Source organism: Salmo salar, chromosome 18, assembly GCF_965601325.2.
Source record: "Salmo salar chromosome 18, fSalSal1, whole genome shotgun sequence".
NCBI lineage: Eukaryota > Metazoa > Chordata > Actinopteri > Salmoniformes > Salmonidae > Salmo > Salmo salar.
The window spans coordinates 86,351,861-86,370,157 of NC_138308.1; the positions used below are offsets into that span (position 1 = coordinate 86,351,861).

At 41.9% G+C, this 18,297-nt stretch overlaps 1 non-coding gene across 1 annotated transcript in view; it reads right to left on the reverse strand.

Annotated features, from left to right (window-relative positions):
• Window positions 1-8,111, reverse strand: part of LOC106577978 (uncharacterized) — a 56,194-nt gene extending 48,083 nt beyond the window's left edge. The window contains exons 1-3 of the transcript XR_014381316.1: window positions 8,030-8,111; window positions 4,915-5,200; window positions 4,471-4,609 (exon numbers count right to left, since the gene is read on the reverse strand). This is a non-coding gene — a transcript (uncharacterized LOC106577978). The remainder of the gene's footprint in view (window positions 1-4,470; window positions 4,610-4,914; window positions 5,201-8,029) is intronic.
• Between the last annotated feature and the right edge of the window lie 10,186 nt (window positions 8,112-18,297).

Sequence of the window (18,297 nt, forward strand, 5' to 3'; positions counted from 1 at the left end):
TTAGGTGGCTGGTTGTAACGTTGTAGCTTGCTGTTTAGTAGCTAGAAGAGGTTTAACAATCAAGAAATAAGAGATCTTCTATTTGTAATCATAGATATGGCTACCTGTAGTTGTTTAGCTAGCTAGCTTGCTAAGTTAACAAACAGAAAAATATTTTGATTTCCCACCACTGTAACACCACTGTATGTTAGCCATCAATACACAATATGGGTTTCAGTAGATAAACTAAAGTTAGCTAGGTGGCTTGCAGGAAAAATATCTTACGTAGCTAGGCACCGTATTTGCCATCGGCCCTCTTGGGGCTGGCATCGGCTGTAGCTGAACTTCTAACGTTAGCTAAAGCCAGCTCTTTGTTTTGAATCCTCTTCTTTATAACGTGTGGATGAATGTCACCATGTAGCTAATAGATGCTCCATCATCGAATTTGTGTTGATGAGAGGAATCACTGGAAGCCATTGCATTTGGTCAGTTCTTTAGTGATGTTCCTTTTAAAAAAAGCCCGCCTTGGGGGAAGGACGGGGGCCAGAGCACAAAACCCTGCCGAACACAAATTGTAGTCTTTCAGAGACTGGAAAAATCTGTCTGCTTTAATATTTAGCAATGACTCCGCCAATAGGAACAGAGCTGAAAGTTGCCCAATGGCTCTATCGGACAAGCACAACCATACATACACCTACAAAAATGTAAAGTGCGATCAGTATAACATAGAGCCTTCCTAAAATGCCACAACAAATGCCCCCCCCCCCCACTCAGGGGCCACTCAGGAACATTCAATGTCGAATTAGTAAGCAACTCCAGTTAATTTTTGGCCTTGTGTTTTAGGTTATCGTCCTGCTGAAAGGTGAATCTGTCTCCTAGTATCTGTTGGAAAGCAGACTGAACCAGGTTTTCCTCTACGATTTTGACCGTGCTTAGCTCCTGAGGGGTTTCCTTCCTCTCCGGCATCTGAGTTAGTTAGGAAGGATGCCTGCATCTTTGTAGTGATTGGGTGTATTGATAACCATCAAGTGTAATTAATAACCATACTCTAAGGGATATTCAAAACAATGTTAACCTATTTTTGCATGGCATTGGAAAAACTCCCTGGTCTTTGTGGTTGAATCTGTTAAGCACAATTTTACTCCTGAACTTATTTAGGCAAGCCATAACAACGAGGTTATGCCTCCTCCCCAGCCATGTCAAGGGGACAAAATATGGTCCTCTAATCAATTTTCTTATAATAGGATATTTTCTATATTTTTCATGGACCCTTGGAAGATTATGCCCCATTGGGGACTTAAATAGATTCAAATAAACAAACTCCTCTGCCATGTTGACAACAATAGTAGGAGATGGACAACTTGCTAAAATATTTGCAGAATAACTTTATTTATTTTTTGAAATGGGCATGGTGTAATTAACTCAACAACCTTAAACACATCTAAGTTTAGATTTCTTAATGAACCAGAAAATCAATAGTTATATCTGGTGCTTTGTCAAAGTTAGCTGGCTAATTGATTGAGTCAGGTTACCATGCTAGGGGTGAGATTTCTTAATGAACCAGAAAATCAATAGTTATATCTGATGCTTTGTCAAAGTTAGCTGGCTAATTGATTGAGTCAGGTTACCAGGCTAGGGGTGAGATTTCTTAATGAACCAGAAAATCAATAGTTAAATCTGATGCTTTGTCAAAGTTAGCTGGCTAATTGATTGAGTCAGGTTACCACGCTAGGGGTGAGATTATTTAGTTCAAGTTATTATTTGGGGGCAGATGTACTTTTTAGTTGCTTGGACATGGTGTGAGAAAGAACACGGCAGTATCACAGTAGTTATGGTCTATCCTGGCCCTTATGAATGAGTGAATATCAGTTGAAATACAGTAATGAATGAGTGAATATCATTGTAATACAGCAGGTACATTACAAGAGCAGACAATAAATACACAGATATTTCTCAGGTTCATTTATTCATATTCTATAAACTGTTCATACATTAACTTACATTATTTCCCAACTCTGTCTCAATGTTTTAACAGGGGAGTACATCAATTTGTAGAGAATTTCTGTCACACATTTGTATGGTTTCTGCACAATTACATTAAAACACCTAAAGCTAAGCTTCTATTTATAAAATACCAGATTGGTTATACTGCAAAGCAGAATCAATGCGTTAGCCACTAACTTGCTTAAATATTCTAAAATAACTGTATATTTTAGAAAGATAAGCTTGAAATGGGCTTGGTCTAAACCAAAAATATAATGTACCTGAAAATCTGTCTTTATTTTGGTTGTTTATCAAAGTTGGCTGGCTAACTCATTGGTGCTTCTTTTGTAAGTAAAAAATAATGCAGGCTTGTAATAATATACTTGACTAAACCATGTTCATTATTTGAAACAAATAGGAACAAAACTGCATATTACCTTATACATGTTGAAAGGAATAATGTTGTTTGTACAGACATTTAAATACAGGAAAACTTCAAATAATCGCCTCTGCATTTATTTGCTTAAATCACTGAACACAACACCATAGCCTAGTGGCAGCGTAGCCTAGTGGTTAGACTAGTAACCACAAGGTTCCAAGTTCAAATCCCCGAACTGACAAGGTACAAATCTGTCATTCTTCCCCTGAACAAGACAGTTAACCCACTGTTCCTAGGCTGTCATTGAAAATAAGAATTCATTCTTAACTGACTTGCCCAGTTAAATAAAGGTAAAATATCAGATATATGCTTCTATTTAAGCCAGGCATCTATTTCCTTAATGCACACAGGTTTTTACACATTTGCATAGTTAATTGTTTAATTAATGCATGAACTTCCAGCATTTTAATCAATTTCCTGCACTAATGTGTTATCATTTACACACTGTGTCACATTTCTTTTGTCTCAGCATGCCTCTATAAAAAAAAACATTCCTTGACAGAAAAATGATTCCCATCTTTTAGTGTGTTTTCGTCACTTCTTACTGGGGTGCCAATTTCTGGGGGTCTGTACTTCCAAAGTTGTTGATGTTTTTGTGCTTGCCAGTTCATATCTAGCAGTTCTCAGCTGTTCGCAGCCAATGGCTTGTACTTTCTTAGACAATTAAAAACGGAAGATTGCCATAATTCTTTTGAATCCTTACTGAATTATTTCATGTGACAAATCAAACATTAAACCTCATAAACAATTCATGGTAATTCATGGTAGCCTTGTAAACAATTCATTTAGACCCAGTGTTTATTTGAAATAGGTGTTTATTTGCTGGAATGTGTGCCGTTGCCTGGCTATTTAAAGGGACAGGCGGCTATTTGAGATTTTGCATTTAATTTAAGTTTTATGGTAGATAGATTATGTCGTCAATTCAGTCCAATCTTAAAACAATTTTGTCTCATTGGAGTCTCTCACCAGGCTAGCCCCCTTCAGTTCCACAATCACCTGGAAGAGACATGACATACAACAACTCTTTAAGGTATTAATTGAGTTATGACTCGCTAACACGTTCTTTTCTTACAATAACAACTTGGCAATACGATAATAAGACCCAGAGTTAGGGTCGATTCCATTTCAATTCAGTCAATTCAGGAAGTAAACTGAAATTCCACTTCAACATTTTCATAATTGAAACACAATGAGGAAAATTGGAATTGGAATTGAAATATCAATTTATTTCCTGAAATGGAATTGACCCCAACTCTGATAAAAGCACAATGTCTTCAATGCCTGTCTGTTGCAATAAGAACAACAGTCTGTAATATGCTCCTTGTTGTTACCTGTCTGTGTGGATCCACCCTCCTTCTCTTCTTCCTCACAGTGGAAAATCTGTCCATCTGGTTGAGTCCTCCAGCGCAGCTGAACATTAGACACACCCTGCTTCAGAAACTCTACATGCAGCTAGATGAAAGCACAAGCGGTTAGACAAATGTTCATATACACAGATACATTCTATTTCTCTCTTTCTCTTTCTCTCTCCCTCCCCCCTTTCCCTCTCCCTCTCTCTCACCTGCTGTAGGAGCTGGTCACCGACTGCCTGGTCCGTCAGATCAGCATCTGATTGGATCTTCATCCTCACCACCGTTCTCTTTGACTTGGGGGCTGAAATACATTTGGTGCTATCTTTCACGGTGCAAAATAGTTCAAATCTGTGCAAAATACCGTAAATACCACAAAACTCAAAAGGTGATTGTTTTACTAGAGTTTAGTAAGCTGAGCGATGCATAAACAGTGTTCTTTGTATAACGCACATTGTTGAAGAAAAAAAATGTCACACTGCCAGATTATAGAGTTTTACGGTATATTTTACACAGATTTCTACTAATTTGCATTGTCTCCCACCGAGTCACAAAAAAACCCATTCAATATAAAAAAAAACATGCATTGGAAAACAATTATCATCTCCACTAAATGATGTCGGACAGGAAAGAAATTCTGGTCGTTAAAGTTATTATTCGGCATACCTTCACTGACAGAATACATACATGTACTGGTGAAGAAGTACCTGGAGGTTTGACCGTGGCAAATACTTCCACTTCACACAGAGTGAGAATCTTGTTCTGTCCAGGGATCACAACAACAACGTAGCGACCCTCCATCTCATTACACTGGAAGGTGTTGGTCTGTCCTGCTGGTATTTTGGGGATGACAGCACATCTGAAAGGGAGAGGGGGAGAGAGAGAGAGATAGAGGGGGAATGAGGACTCTCTACAATGTACCATAGAGAAGACGGTCATTGTGTTAAATATATAACCACTGAATAGCTACAGAAGCATGGATGAAAACCAATGTATCCAAACTCCTTCAAGACAGGACATAAAAATGTACTGATGTCTATGTATCACCTGGAGTTGTTGATGCCGTTGTTATACAGACACAGAATAGCTTCAGAAGCATGAAGACCATATCTAAACCTACAAGAGAATAAATAAATATGTACAAATGTCTACAGTATGTATCACCTGGGGTTGTTGATGCCATTGTTCTCCAGTGAGTTACCGATGCGGATCTCAGCACCATCAAGCCTCTCAGGACAGCAGTCTCCTCTGTTGGTAATTGTGACAGCTGTCACTCTGTACACATCCAGCAGGTCCACTCTCCACCAGGGGTTGGTGTTAAACTCAGTGCTGCTGCAGGATCCACCACTGTTATAGTTAGAATTGCGGTTTCCATCAATGACATTGCTTGGACTATATTCCCAATTAAAAAGGGAAGACTGAGCAGCCACTCCTCTCAATGCCACGTTGTCTGTTTGAGTGACAGAGACAGATTTGTTCATTAGTGCACACCTTAACCATACATTTTGCAACTGACAACGTTTTACAGGTTAGTTCATATTAGTCCCTCCCTGTGTCGGCCATATTGTTCCGTTTGGTTCCAAGTAAATACACCTCAGATATATAGAAAAACCTCCTGCACACACACACACACCCACACCTGCACCAACTTTTATCAAATGTAATTAGTAACCGTTAATTGGGACGGTAACTGAACTAAATGTATTATTAGGCCTAGCTTCTGTCACAGTGGCTAATACTGATACTTAATTCATTGATTAGTTGATTTGGTTTGTTTGTTTCTGTCTGTCTGTCTGTCTGTCTGTCTGTCTGTCTGTCTGTCTGTCTGTCTGTCTGTCTGTCTCTCTGTCTCTCTGTCTGTCTGTCTGCTTAATTAAAAATGCATTTACCTATCTGCTTGGTGACCCTCAAAAACAGTAGGAAAATCCCTGTAAAACAACAATAATATTATGAATTAATAATACACTTCGATAATATTATATGACAAGTTGTGTAACGTGCTATAGGGTAATGCTGATCATCAGAGATCTCTGACTTTTAGATGGAAGGGTTGGGGTCAATTCAATTTCAGTAATTCAGGAAGTACACTGAAATTAAATTATCTTTTCAATTCTGATTGGTTCTTTTGAAAGCTACAGGCCTTTTTGGAAATGCAACTCAAATCTTATTCCTGGCAATGTCATAATAATCTCTCAGAGTTTAACAGGTTAATTGGATTTTGGTTTACTTTCTAAATTGACAGGAATTGAAATAGAATTGACCCTAACCCTTGTAGGTATTTAGTTCTCACCAGAGACAGGGATAGCTCTCCTACTCCACTCCATGGATCTGGGATGTAGCAACATATTCATCAGTCAATATGAATTAATAACATTAAACATTTCCCCCTTTTAATTATCAGTTAATATGATCTATTTCTGGATATCCAACACCTGCCATGTATAGGATGTGGATGTACTATTCTTGTCCTTTTCAGCATTTCCATGTCACACATACCACAACAACAATAACCTTTCACTAATGTGATAATAACCCATTTTCTTTACTTATATATTATCATCATTCTTTATTATAGTATTAGCCAAGGTTTTGAATAATAAAACAGTATATCCAAACATAAAATTAACATACCTGTATTGACAGGGCTATCTTGTCCTTTGCTGAATCCCTCGCTCCTCTCCTCTGTCTCAGTGTGCGTGATGGATTCTTCTTACTCTCTTTTCTCTCTCTCTGTCTGGCAAACATGCAAACCTGGGTCATGTTCATTAGGGCACACAGCAGAATTTTTTTAGCAACTTTTTGCAACGGAAAACAAAAATGTGGGTTTGTTATTGGATAAGATCAGGTAGTTCCTCACCCCTTGTTTTAATCTGTTTTATTCCGATTGGTGCCTTATGAACACAACCTTCTATTAGCCAAACATGGGGAGGGTAAGGTGAGGTGTATTTGGTTAGCAGTGTTCCGTAGCCCACCACCCCATGTGTATTTGCGGGTGTGTGTGTGTGTGTGTGTGTGTGTGTGTGTGTGTGTGTGTGTGTGTGTGTGTGTGTGTGTGTGTGTGTGTGTGTGTGTGTGTGTGTGTGTGTGTGTGTGTGTGCGCGCATATGTGGTGGTTAATTTCTGTATTATCAAATGAGGAGAGACAAACTTATCACACAAGTCAGAGTTATACTTGAACTGAATCTTTATTAATGAGAGCTCTGCAATAGCGATGGCTGGTCGCCGAACCGCCCTCAGATGATTCGTTGAGAGCCCCGACACAAAGGCTACAAAAATGTTTTATAGCAAAGATCCACCCCTCAGTCTACATGAAAATCAACAGATGTGTGGAATGGGTCACAAGGTGAGAATTGATATATGAGAGAGGAGTCTCCCGTAGCCAGATAGCATTTGCTATGAAGACTGTTCTCATTGTTCAGTTTGGCCCCTAAAACAATCTCATTCCTGGTACTTCATAGCACAGAAACACCAATTCATTCTATGGCATAAATCAATTGTTAACTTCAGATACTCCCATCTCAAGTAAAACCCCTTCTTGACCACACGCCTGGACAAGCTCACTGAGGGGAGTGAGCCTCTAGGTCATACACTATCCCAGGATAGGTGCAACATCAGAGATGACATACAATAGTTCCAGACACAACTACACACATCTTTTCTCAGACCTTATCTCCCCCAAGGCCAAAGGAGGGAGTGACTGGCGCACAGACATTGTGGAGACAAGTAATTGGTTCACATATAATTCACATATAAAGACAATGTTCCCTCCTGTCCTCTTCTCTTTCTGATATTCTTCTATTCCAAGATGGCGTAGCAGTGCAAACGTGGTTTGTTGTCCTCTCATTTACTTTTTGTATTTTTTTGTATATATTCCAATTCATTTTTCAATCTCTTTTTCCATTTTTTTATTAAATATACCTTCCGGTAACCCGCCTCACTCAATGTGACACGGATCCACTTTTTGTTGTTGTTGACCCTATAGCCAAAACTTTCATCAGAAGGTAGCCAGCTAATTAGCTAAGTTACTAGCAATTTAATCATTGTTAGCCGCTGCTAGCGGCCTTTACCCTCTGCTCAGGCACCAGCCGTTTTTTTAGCCTGGATAATACCTGCCAGCCTCGGACTGTTTTTCTCCAATACAACGCCAGATTCCTGCTGTAAACCCTGGACCATTGATCATCACAGCTAGCTAGCTGCCACTGAGTGACCCAGCCCCGAAGCTAGCCATGAGCCAGGCGCATCTCCCGGCTAGGAAACGAAATTACCACAACTACAATACCTCCTTCGCCATCTGGCCTGGTCCCTTCGTCGACACGGCGCCCCACCGTACCACCACGACTGGTCCGCAGACGTAATTCCATCAGCTGTGCCTTCAACCAGCCTTTGCAAGACGACTGAGCAGACGCTCTACTTACCCCGGACTGCTAACTTTAAACGCCGTGTCTCCCGCGTGCTAGCGTAGCAACGACTACCCCGTAGCTTCCCTGTTCCATCTATTGCTGTACACTGGACCCTATGATCACTTGGCTACATAGCTAATGCCTACTGGACTGTTCATTTATCACGGTACTCCACTTTGTTTACCTTTGTTTATCTGTTGGCCCTAGCCCCGAACTCAGGCCCTGTATGTAGTTAACCGACCCTCTCTGCCCATTCATCGCCATTTTACCTGTTGAAGGTTGTCTTAGCTGATCAGCTGTTGTTGTCTTACCCGTTGTTGATTTAGCTAGCTCTCCCAATCAACACCTGTGATTGCTTTATGCCTCGCTTTATGTCTCTCTCAAATGTCAATATGCCTTGTATACTGTTGTTTAGGATAATTATCATTGTTTTAGATTACTGCGGAGCCCCTAGTTCCACTGTACATGCCTTAGATACCTCCTTTGTCCCACCTCCCACACATGCAGTGACATCACCCAGTATAACCAGTGTGTCCAGAGATGCAAACTCTCTTAACATCACTCAGTGCCTGGGCTTACCTCCACTGTATCCGCACCCCACCATACCCGTCTGCACATTATGCCCTGAATCTATTCTATCATGCCCAGAAATCTGCTCCTTTTATTCTCTGTCCCCAACGCACTAGGTGACCAGTTTTGCTAGCCTTTAGCCGTACCCTCATCCTACTCCTCTGTCCCTCGGGTGATGTGGAGGCTAACCCAGGACCTGCATGTCCCCAGGCACTCTCATCTGTTGACCGCTGTAATTGAAAAATCCTTGGTTTCATGCATGTTAACATCAGAAGCCTCCTCCCTAAGTTTGTTTTACTCACTGCTTTAGCACACTCCGCCAACCCTGATGTCCTTGCAGTGTCTGAATCCTGGCTTAGGAAGGCCACCAAAAATTCTGAGATTTCCATACCCAACTACAACATTTTCCGTCAAGATCGAACTGCCAAAGGGGGAGGAGTTGCAATCTACTGCAGAGATAGCTTGCAAAGTTCTGTCATACCTTCCAGGTCTATGCCCAAACAGTTCGAGCTTCTAATTTTAAAAATTAATCTCTCCAGAAATAAGTTTCTCACTGTTGCTGCCTGTTATAGACCCCCCTCAGCTCCCAGCTGCGACCTGGACACCATATGTGAATTGATTGCCCCCCATTAATCTTCAGAGTTTGTTCTGTTAGGTGACCTAAACTGGGATATGCTTAACACTCCAGCAGTCCTACAATCTAAGATAGATGCCCTAATCTCACACAAATGATCAAGGAAACCACCAGGAACAACCCTAAATCCATAAACATGGGCACCCTCATAGATATTATCCTGACCAACTTGCCCTCCAAATAGACCTCAGCTGTTTTCAATCAGGATCTCAGCGATCACTACCTCATTGCCTACATCCGCTGTGGGTCCGCGGTCTAACGACCACGCCTCATCACTGTCAAACGCTCCCTAAAACACTTCTGTGAGCAGGCCTTTCTAATCGACCTGGCCCAGGAATCCTGGAAGGATATTGACCTCATCCCGTCAGTCGAGGATGCCTGGTCGTTCTTTAAAAGTAATTTCCTCACCATCTTAAATAAGCCTGCCCCTTTCCAAAAATGTTAAAGTAAGAACAGATATAGCCCTTGGTTCACTCCAGACCTGACTGCCCTTGACCAGCACAAAAACATCCTGTGGCGGACTGCAATAGCATCGAATAGTCCACGTGATATGCAACTGTTCAGGGAAGTCAGGAACCAATACATACAGTCAGTCAGGAAAGCAAAGGCTAGCTTTTTCAAACAGAAATTTGCATCCTGTAGCTCTAACTCCAAAAAGTTTTGGGACACTGTAAAGTCCATTGAGAACAAGAGCACCTCCTCCCAGCTGCCCACTGCACTGAGGCTAGGCGACACGGTCACGACCGATACCATGATAATTGAAAATTTCAATAAGCATTTCTCTACATCTGGCCATGGTTTCCTCCTGGCTACGCCAACCCCGGCCAACAGCTCCGTCTTCAGTACTGTGCAGTACTGTGCAGCCGTCTTCATCGACCTGGCCAAGGCTTTCAACTCTGTCAATCACCGTATTCTTATCGGCAGACTCAATAGCCTTGGTTTCTCAAATGACTACCTCGTCTGGTTCACCAACTACTTCGCAGACAGAGTTCAGTGTGTAAAATTGGAGGGCCTGTTGTCCGGACCTCTGGCTGTCTCTATAGGGGTACCACAGGGTTCAATTCTTGGACCGACTCTTTTCTCTGTATATATCAACGATGTCGCTCTTGCTGCGGGTGATTCCCTGATCCACCTCTATGCAGACGACATCATTCTGTATATATCTGGCCCTTCTTTGGACACTGTGTTAACTAACCTCCAAACGAGCTTCAATGCCATACAACACTCATTCATTCTGTGGCCTCCAACTGCTCTTAAACGCTAGCAAAACCAAATGCATGCTTTTCAACCGTTCACTACCCGCACCCGCCCGCCCAACTAGCATCACTACTCTGGATGGTTCTGACCTAGAATACGTGGACAACTACAAATACCTAGGTGTCTAGCTAGACTGTAAACTCTCCTTCCAGACTCATATCAAACATCTCCAATCCAAAATTAAATCTAGAATCGGCTTTCTATTTCACAACAAAGCCTCCTTCATTCACGTCGCCAAACTTACCCTAGTAAAACTGACTATCCTACCGATCCTCGACTTTGGCGATGTCATCTACAAAATAGCTTCCAATACTCTACTCAGCAAATTGAATGTAGTCTATCACAGTGCCATCCATTTTGTTACCAAAGTGCCTTATACCACCCACCACTGCGACCTGTATGCTCTAGTCGGCTGGCCCTCACTACATATTCGTCGCCAGACCCACTGGCTCCAGGTCATCTATAAGTCTATGCTAGGTAAAGCTCCGCCTTATCTCAGCTCACTGGTCACGATAACAACACCCACCCGTAGCACACGCTCCAGCAGGTATATCTCACTGGTAATCCCCAAAGCCAACACCTATTTTGGCCGCCTTTCCTCCCAGTTCTCTGCTGCCAGTGACTGGAACAAATTGCAAAAATCGCTGAAGCTGGAGACTTACATTTCCCTCACTAACTTTAAACATCAGCTATCTGAGCAGATAACCGATCGCTGCAGCTGTACATAGTCCATCTGTAAATAGCCCACCCAATCTACCTATCACCATATTGTTTTTATTCAATTTGCTGCTCTTTTGCACACCAGTATCACTACTTACACACCATCATCTGATCATCATCATCTGCTCATCTATCACTCCTGTGTTAATCTGCTAAATTGTAATTACTTTGCTACTATGGCCTATTTATTGCCTTACCACCTCATGCCATTTGCACACACTGTATATAGACTTTCTTTTTTTCTATTGTGTTATTGACTGTACGCTTGTTTATTCCATGTGTAACTCTGTGTTGTTGTTTCTGTCGTACTGCTTTGCTTTATCTTGGCCAGGTCGCCGTTGTAAATGAGAACTTGTTCTCAACTAGCTTACCTGGTTAAATAAAGGTGAAATAAAAAAATACAAATTCTGCATAGCACCTGGGACATGTGAAAGACGAGCCTGACCTCTCCCCTCTCTGGGCCCCAAGTAACTGAGCCCCAGCTGAGGGAGGAAGTGCAACTGCCAACACCAGAGTCCCAAAGGATACATTTTAATACAAGCATTTTATATAAGCATATTATGCAGATAAGACATCTTAATTATCTATGTTACCTAACTAATTCTGATTCTTCCGCCACGTGTGTTTGTTTGTTTGTTTGCATGTGTGGTGTTGTTTTCCAGGGGGATTTGTTTAGCAGTCATCCATGGAACCTCATCAAATCAAATCAAATCAAATGTATTTATATAGCCCTTCTTACATCAGCTGATATCTCAAAGTGCTGTACAGAAACCCAGCCTAAAACCCCAAACAGCAAGCAATGCAGGTGTAGAAGCACAGTGGCTAGGAAAAACTCCCTAGAAAGGCCAAAACCTAGGAAGAAACCTAGAGAGGAACCAGGCTATGAGGGGTGGCCAGTCCTCTTCTGGCTGTGCCGGGTGGAGATTATAACAGCACATGGCCAAGATGTTCAAATGTTCATAAATTACCAGCATGGTCAAATAATAATAATCATAGTAGTTGTCGAGGGTGCAACAAGTCAGCAACTCAAGACTAAGTGTCAGTTGGCTTTTTCATAGCCGATCTTTGAGAGTATCTCTACCGCTCCTGCTGTCCCTAGAGAGTTGAAAACAGCAGGTCTGGGACAGGTGCACGTCCGGTGAACAGGTCAGGGTTCCAGCAGGTCTGGGACAGAAGGTCTGGGACAGGTAGCACGTCCGGTGAACAGGTCAGGGTTCCAGCAGGTCTGGGACAGCAGGTCTGGGACAGGTAGCACGTCCGGTGAACAGGTCAGGGTTCCATAGCCGCAGGCAGAACAGTTGAAACTGGAGCAGCAGCACAGCCAGGTGGACTGGGAGTCATCATGCCAGGTAGTCCTGAGGCATGGTCCTAGGGCTCAGGTCCTCCGAGAGAGAGAAAGAAAGAGAGAATTAGAGAGAGCATATTTAAATTCACACAGGACACCGGCTAAGACAAGAGAAATACTCCAGATGTAACAGACTGACCCTAGCCCCCCGACACATAAACTACTGCAGCATAAATACTGGAGGCTGAGACAGGAGGGGTCAGGAGACACTATGGCCCCATCCGATGAAACCCCCAGACAGGGCCAAACAGGCAGGATATAACCCCACCCACTTTGCCAAAGCACAGCCTCCACACCACTGGAGGGACATCTCCAACCACCAACTTACCATCCTGAGACAAGGCCGAGTATAGCCCACAAAGATCTCCGCCACAGCACAACCCAAGGGGGGGCGCCAACCCAGACAGGAAGACCACGTCAGTGACTCAACCCACTCAAGTGACGCACCCCTCCCAGAGTCGGCATGGAAGAATACCAGTAAGCCAGCGACTCAGCCCCTGTAATACCTCATCCCCTCCCTGATGTGTCAATAGTTACACAACTTCAACCTTTTCTGTCCCTGTCTGTCTCATCATCACTGACTGTGTCAACCTTTTGGAAACTGTGTGAATCTTTTGAGTCATTATTCAATTGTGGCAGTAAATGCTGTCCCTTGACATTGGCACCATGTAAAAAAAAAAAACACTTCCAAATGACAGAAACATGAAAAATAATACAATTTCCCATTTAACTGTTATTTAATTTGAAAACTTGTGTCCTTTATACAGCAAAACATATGTTTTGATGAACTAGAAACTACTGGGGACTAGCAAATCGGCTTGATCCACTGGTATTTTGTAGAGGTGTAGTGACATGTTTCTGAGATATCTATTATTTTGAATGCTAGAAAGTGAGCAAACGTATTTATTATATTGCATAGATCCATAAAAACATAGGCTATTAAGATACATATTTTTACCCCAGTTTTATTTATTTATTTACTACTTTAAAAATCACTGATTCCAAATATATATATCCCTGTTTCAATCTGTTTTCGTCCATTTGGTGCCTTGTGAACACAACCCTCTATTAGCCAAACATGGGGAAGGTAAGTTGAAGTGTATTTGTTTAGCAATGGTCTGTAACCCACCACCCTGTGTGTGTGTGTGTGGTGTGTGTTGCTTCCTGGGTGTATTTGATTATCAGTCATCCATACAACCTTAACTCCTCCCTGAGGTGAAATAAGTCAACAGTAGTGTATTTAATACCAGCGCTTTTACTCAGAATACTTCTTACTTTGTAATTCTTCAATCAATCAATTATTCAAATGTACAATAATTCTTATTAAACTTGATTAAGAAAATAACAGTACAATTTAGGATCAGATATTCTCTAGTATTAAAAAAGGGATGTATTTATTTCATCCAGATTTCTAAATCCATTCAAATGCAGAATTTAGACTGACTGTAAAATATAAAACTTTGTGTAAAAGATCACTGTTAATTTTTTTTAAAGGCATCCGATATAATTCCTACTTTGAGACGCATGATATGGTCCCCTCTTTATGGAAAATAGAGGATCTCTGCTGTAACATGACATTTTCTAAGGCTCCCATAGGCTCTCAGAAGGCGCCAGAACGGAGATTGATGACTCTGCAGTCCCTGGGCGAAAAACAGTAGGGCATTTGGAAAGTGGTCGATCTGAGAACAATGACACGGGTGTGCGCGTGCATGTGAAGAGTCCATTTTTCATTTTCAGTGTTTGAACGAATACAAGGTCTCCCGGTTGGATTATTATCGCTATTTTACGAGAAAAATCGCATAAAAATTTATTTTAAACAGCGTTTGACATGCTTCGAAGTACGGTAATGGGATATTTTGAAATCTTTTGTCACGATACGCGCCGGCGCGTCACCCTTCGGATAGTGTCTTGAACGCAAGAACAAAACGCCGCTATTTGGATATAACTATGGATTATTTGGAACCAAAACAACATTGGGTGTTGAAGTAGAAGTCCTGGGAGTGCATTCTGACGAAGACCAGCAAAGGTAATCCAATTTTTCTTATAGTAAATCTGAGTTTGGTGAGTGTCAAAATAGCTTGCCATGATTGCCGGGCTATCTACTCAGAATATTGCAAAATGTGCTTTCACCAAAAAGCTATTTTAAAATCGGACACCGCGATTGCATAAAGGAGTTCTGTATCTATAAATCTTTAAATAATTGTTATGTATTTTGTAAACGATTATCAAGAGTAATTTAGTAAATTCACCGGAAGTTTTCGGTGTGTTTGCTAGTTCTGAACGTCACATGCTAATGTAAAAAGCTGTTTTTTTATATAAATATGAACTTGATTGAACAAAACATGCATGTATTGTATAACATAATGTCCTAGGAGTGTCATCTGATGAAGATCATCAAAGGTTAGTGCTGCATTTAGCTGTGGTTTGGGTTTATGTGACATATATGCTAGCTTGAAAAATCGCTGTGTGATTATTTCTGGCTGGGTACTCTCCTGACATAATCTAATGTTTTGCTTTCGTTGTAAAGCCTTTTTGAAATCAGACAATGTGGTTAGATTAACGAGAGTCTTGTCTTTAAAATGGTGTAAAATAGTCATATGTTTGAGAAATTGAAGTTATAGCATTTCTAAGGTTTTTGTATTTCGCGCCACTCGATTCCACTGGCTGTTGACTGGGTTTCGTCCCACATACCCGAGAGAGGTTAAAGTGCATTCGGAAAGTATTCAGACCCCGTGACTTTTTCCATATTTTGTTACAGCCTTATTCTAAAATGGATTAAATAAAATAAATTGCTCATCAATATATACATACTGTAATCCCCCAGAAAGTCAAAGTGAAAAACAGGCTTTTAGAAGTGTTTGACAAATGCGTTATTTACATAAGTATTCAGACCCTTTGCTATAACTCTCGAAATTGAGCTCAGGTGCATCCTGTTTCCATTGATCATCCTTGAGTTGTTTCTACAACTTTATTGGAGTCCACCTGTGGTAAATTTAATTGATTGGACATGGTTTAGAAAGGCACACACACACACCTGTCTGTATAACGTCCCACAGTTGACAGTACATGTCAGAGCAAAACCAAGCCATGAAGTTGAAGGAATTGTCTGTAGACCTCCGAGACAAGACTGTGTCGAGGCACAGATCTGGAGACAGGTACCCAAAAATATCTGTAGCATTGAAGGTCTCTAAGAACACAGTGGCCTCCATCATTCTTGAGTAGAAGAAGTTTGGAACCACCAAGACACTTCCTAGAGCTGGCCACCCGGCCAAACTGAGCTATCTGCAGAGAAGGGCCTTTGTCAGGGAGGTGACCAAGAACCCAATGGTCAATCTGACAAAGCTCCAGAGTTCATCTGTGGAGATGGGAGAACCTTCCAGAAGGACAACCATCTCTGCAGCACTCCACCAATCAGGCCTTTATGGTATAATGACCAGACGGAAGCCACTCCTCAGTTAAAGGCATATGCCCGCTTGGAGTTTGCCAAAAGGCACCTTAAAACTCTCAGACCATGAGAAACAAGATTCAATGATCTGATGAAACCAAGATTGAACTCTTTGGCCAGAATGCCAAGTGTCACATCTGGAGGAAACATTGCACCATCCCTACGGTGAAGCATGGTGGTGGCAGCATCATGCTGTGGGGATGTTTTTCAGCAGCAGGGATTGGGAGACTAGTCAGGATCGAGGGAAAGATGAACGGAGAAAAGTACAGAGAGATCCTTAATGAAAACCTTCTCCAGAGCGCTCAGGACCTCAGACTGGGGTGAAGGTTCACCTTCCAACAGGACAACAACCCTAAGCACACAGCCAAGACAACAGAGTGGCTTCAGGACAAGTATCTGAATGTCCTTGAGTGGCCCAGCCAGAGCTCTGACTTGAACCCGATCGAACATCTCTGGAGAGATCTGAAAATAGCTGTGCAGCTGCTACGCACCCCATCCAACCTGACAGGGCTTGAGAGGATCTGCAGAGAAGAATGGAAGAAACTCCCCAAATACAGGTGTGCCAAGCTTGTAGCATTATGCCCAAGAAGACTCAAATTTGTAATTGCTGCCAAAGGTGCTTCAACAAAGTATTGAGTAAAGGATCTGAATATTTATGTAAATGTGATGTTTCAGTGGGTTCTTTTTTTATAAATTAGCAAACATTTCTACAAACCTGTTTTCGCTTTGTCATTATGGGGTATTGTGTGTAGAATGATGAGGGGAAAAACCCTATTTAATACATTTTAGAATAAGGCTGTATCATAACAAAATGTGGAAAAAGTGAATGGGTCTGAATACTTCCCGAATGCACTGTAGATGAGGGTAGCAACAAGAAGAAAAGCACTCACTGTCTGTAATTTTCAGAGGCATCCATTGTCAATCCATTAGCTAGATCAATGAACGTCCCAACAAAGTCAAAGATATACTGTAATCAGCCTTTTGTTTATAACTGTTAATGCCCTTCGACATTCTTACTGAAACATTACTGTCTGCTTTTTCAGAGACCATACCATCACCTGAAGTACAACTAATATTCAGAAAACTGTTCATTTTTGGTTTACGCTTGAGGCAGGACACAGTAAAGATGGCACACAAGGTGTCATCTCTGTCCATTGCCCGCAGTCATGACATTTATGGTGGAAGTGATATCAGGGATTCCATTTCACTTCTGGATGTTTTGTACTCAAATGCATTTGAAGAAGAGGACATAGACTCAGCAGTAGCTAAGAAGACCGAGGAGCCCCACCTCAATGGCTTAACCTCTACTGGGCTGAAAGGGCAACGTCAACTTATAAAGCAACACGCTTTATCAAAAGAGATGGTTATGATGAGGGTGACCTGCCTTCTACCATCAAACTGCTGCATCAGCCAGGCAGCGGGGGAACCACTCTGGCCAATCAGGTGCTCTGGGATATGAGGAAAACACTCAGATGTGCAGTTCTAACAGGCACTACCTCAGACATCACCGCTATCGCCAAGCAGGCGATTCAGCTTTTCGCTGCAGGCAGAAAAAGGCCACCCGAACACTGTGCTCCTACTGCTGGTTTCATGACTTAAAAATAATGATAGAACATTGCAGACTTGCAGACTGTTTACGCTGCTGTGCGTTTTGTTGCCGATCTTACTTTGCTACCTGACGGTTTTTTACTTTTTCATTACCGTATATTTTTACTTTTTCCCTCACTCAACTTTTTTCATTCAACTTTTTCACCCCGGAGGTTTTATCTGGACATGGTTCGTCAGGACTTCAAACAGCCGAAGCTAAGTAACATTAACATGATGCCTTCTAATTGCAGTCGTTGTACTTATAATATACAGGAGAACGATCGCCTTACGGCAAGGATAGCTGTGCTGCAAGCCCAGCTTCAGACGCGATCGTTAGGCAAGGGTAATTTCAGTGTAGGAAAGGATGAAACAGCGTCTGTGCCACCAGTAAGTACAGATAGTAACGTTAGTATAAACCCCCTCGCACGGTCCCCGCAGCCGGACATCTTTCTCATGGCTTCTGGAGGGAAACGCTGTAGGAATGCTCAACCGGTGTCGCTTATTCAGCAGACAGAAACTTTCAACCGGTTCTCCCCATTAAGCGAGTCGGAGTCGGAGGCCGAGACTTCTCTGGTCTCTACTCCTCCCG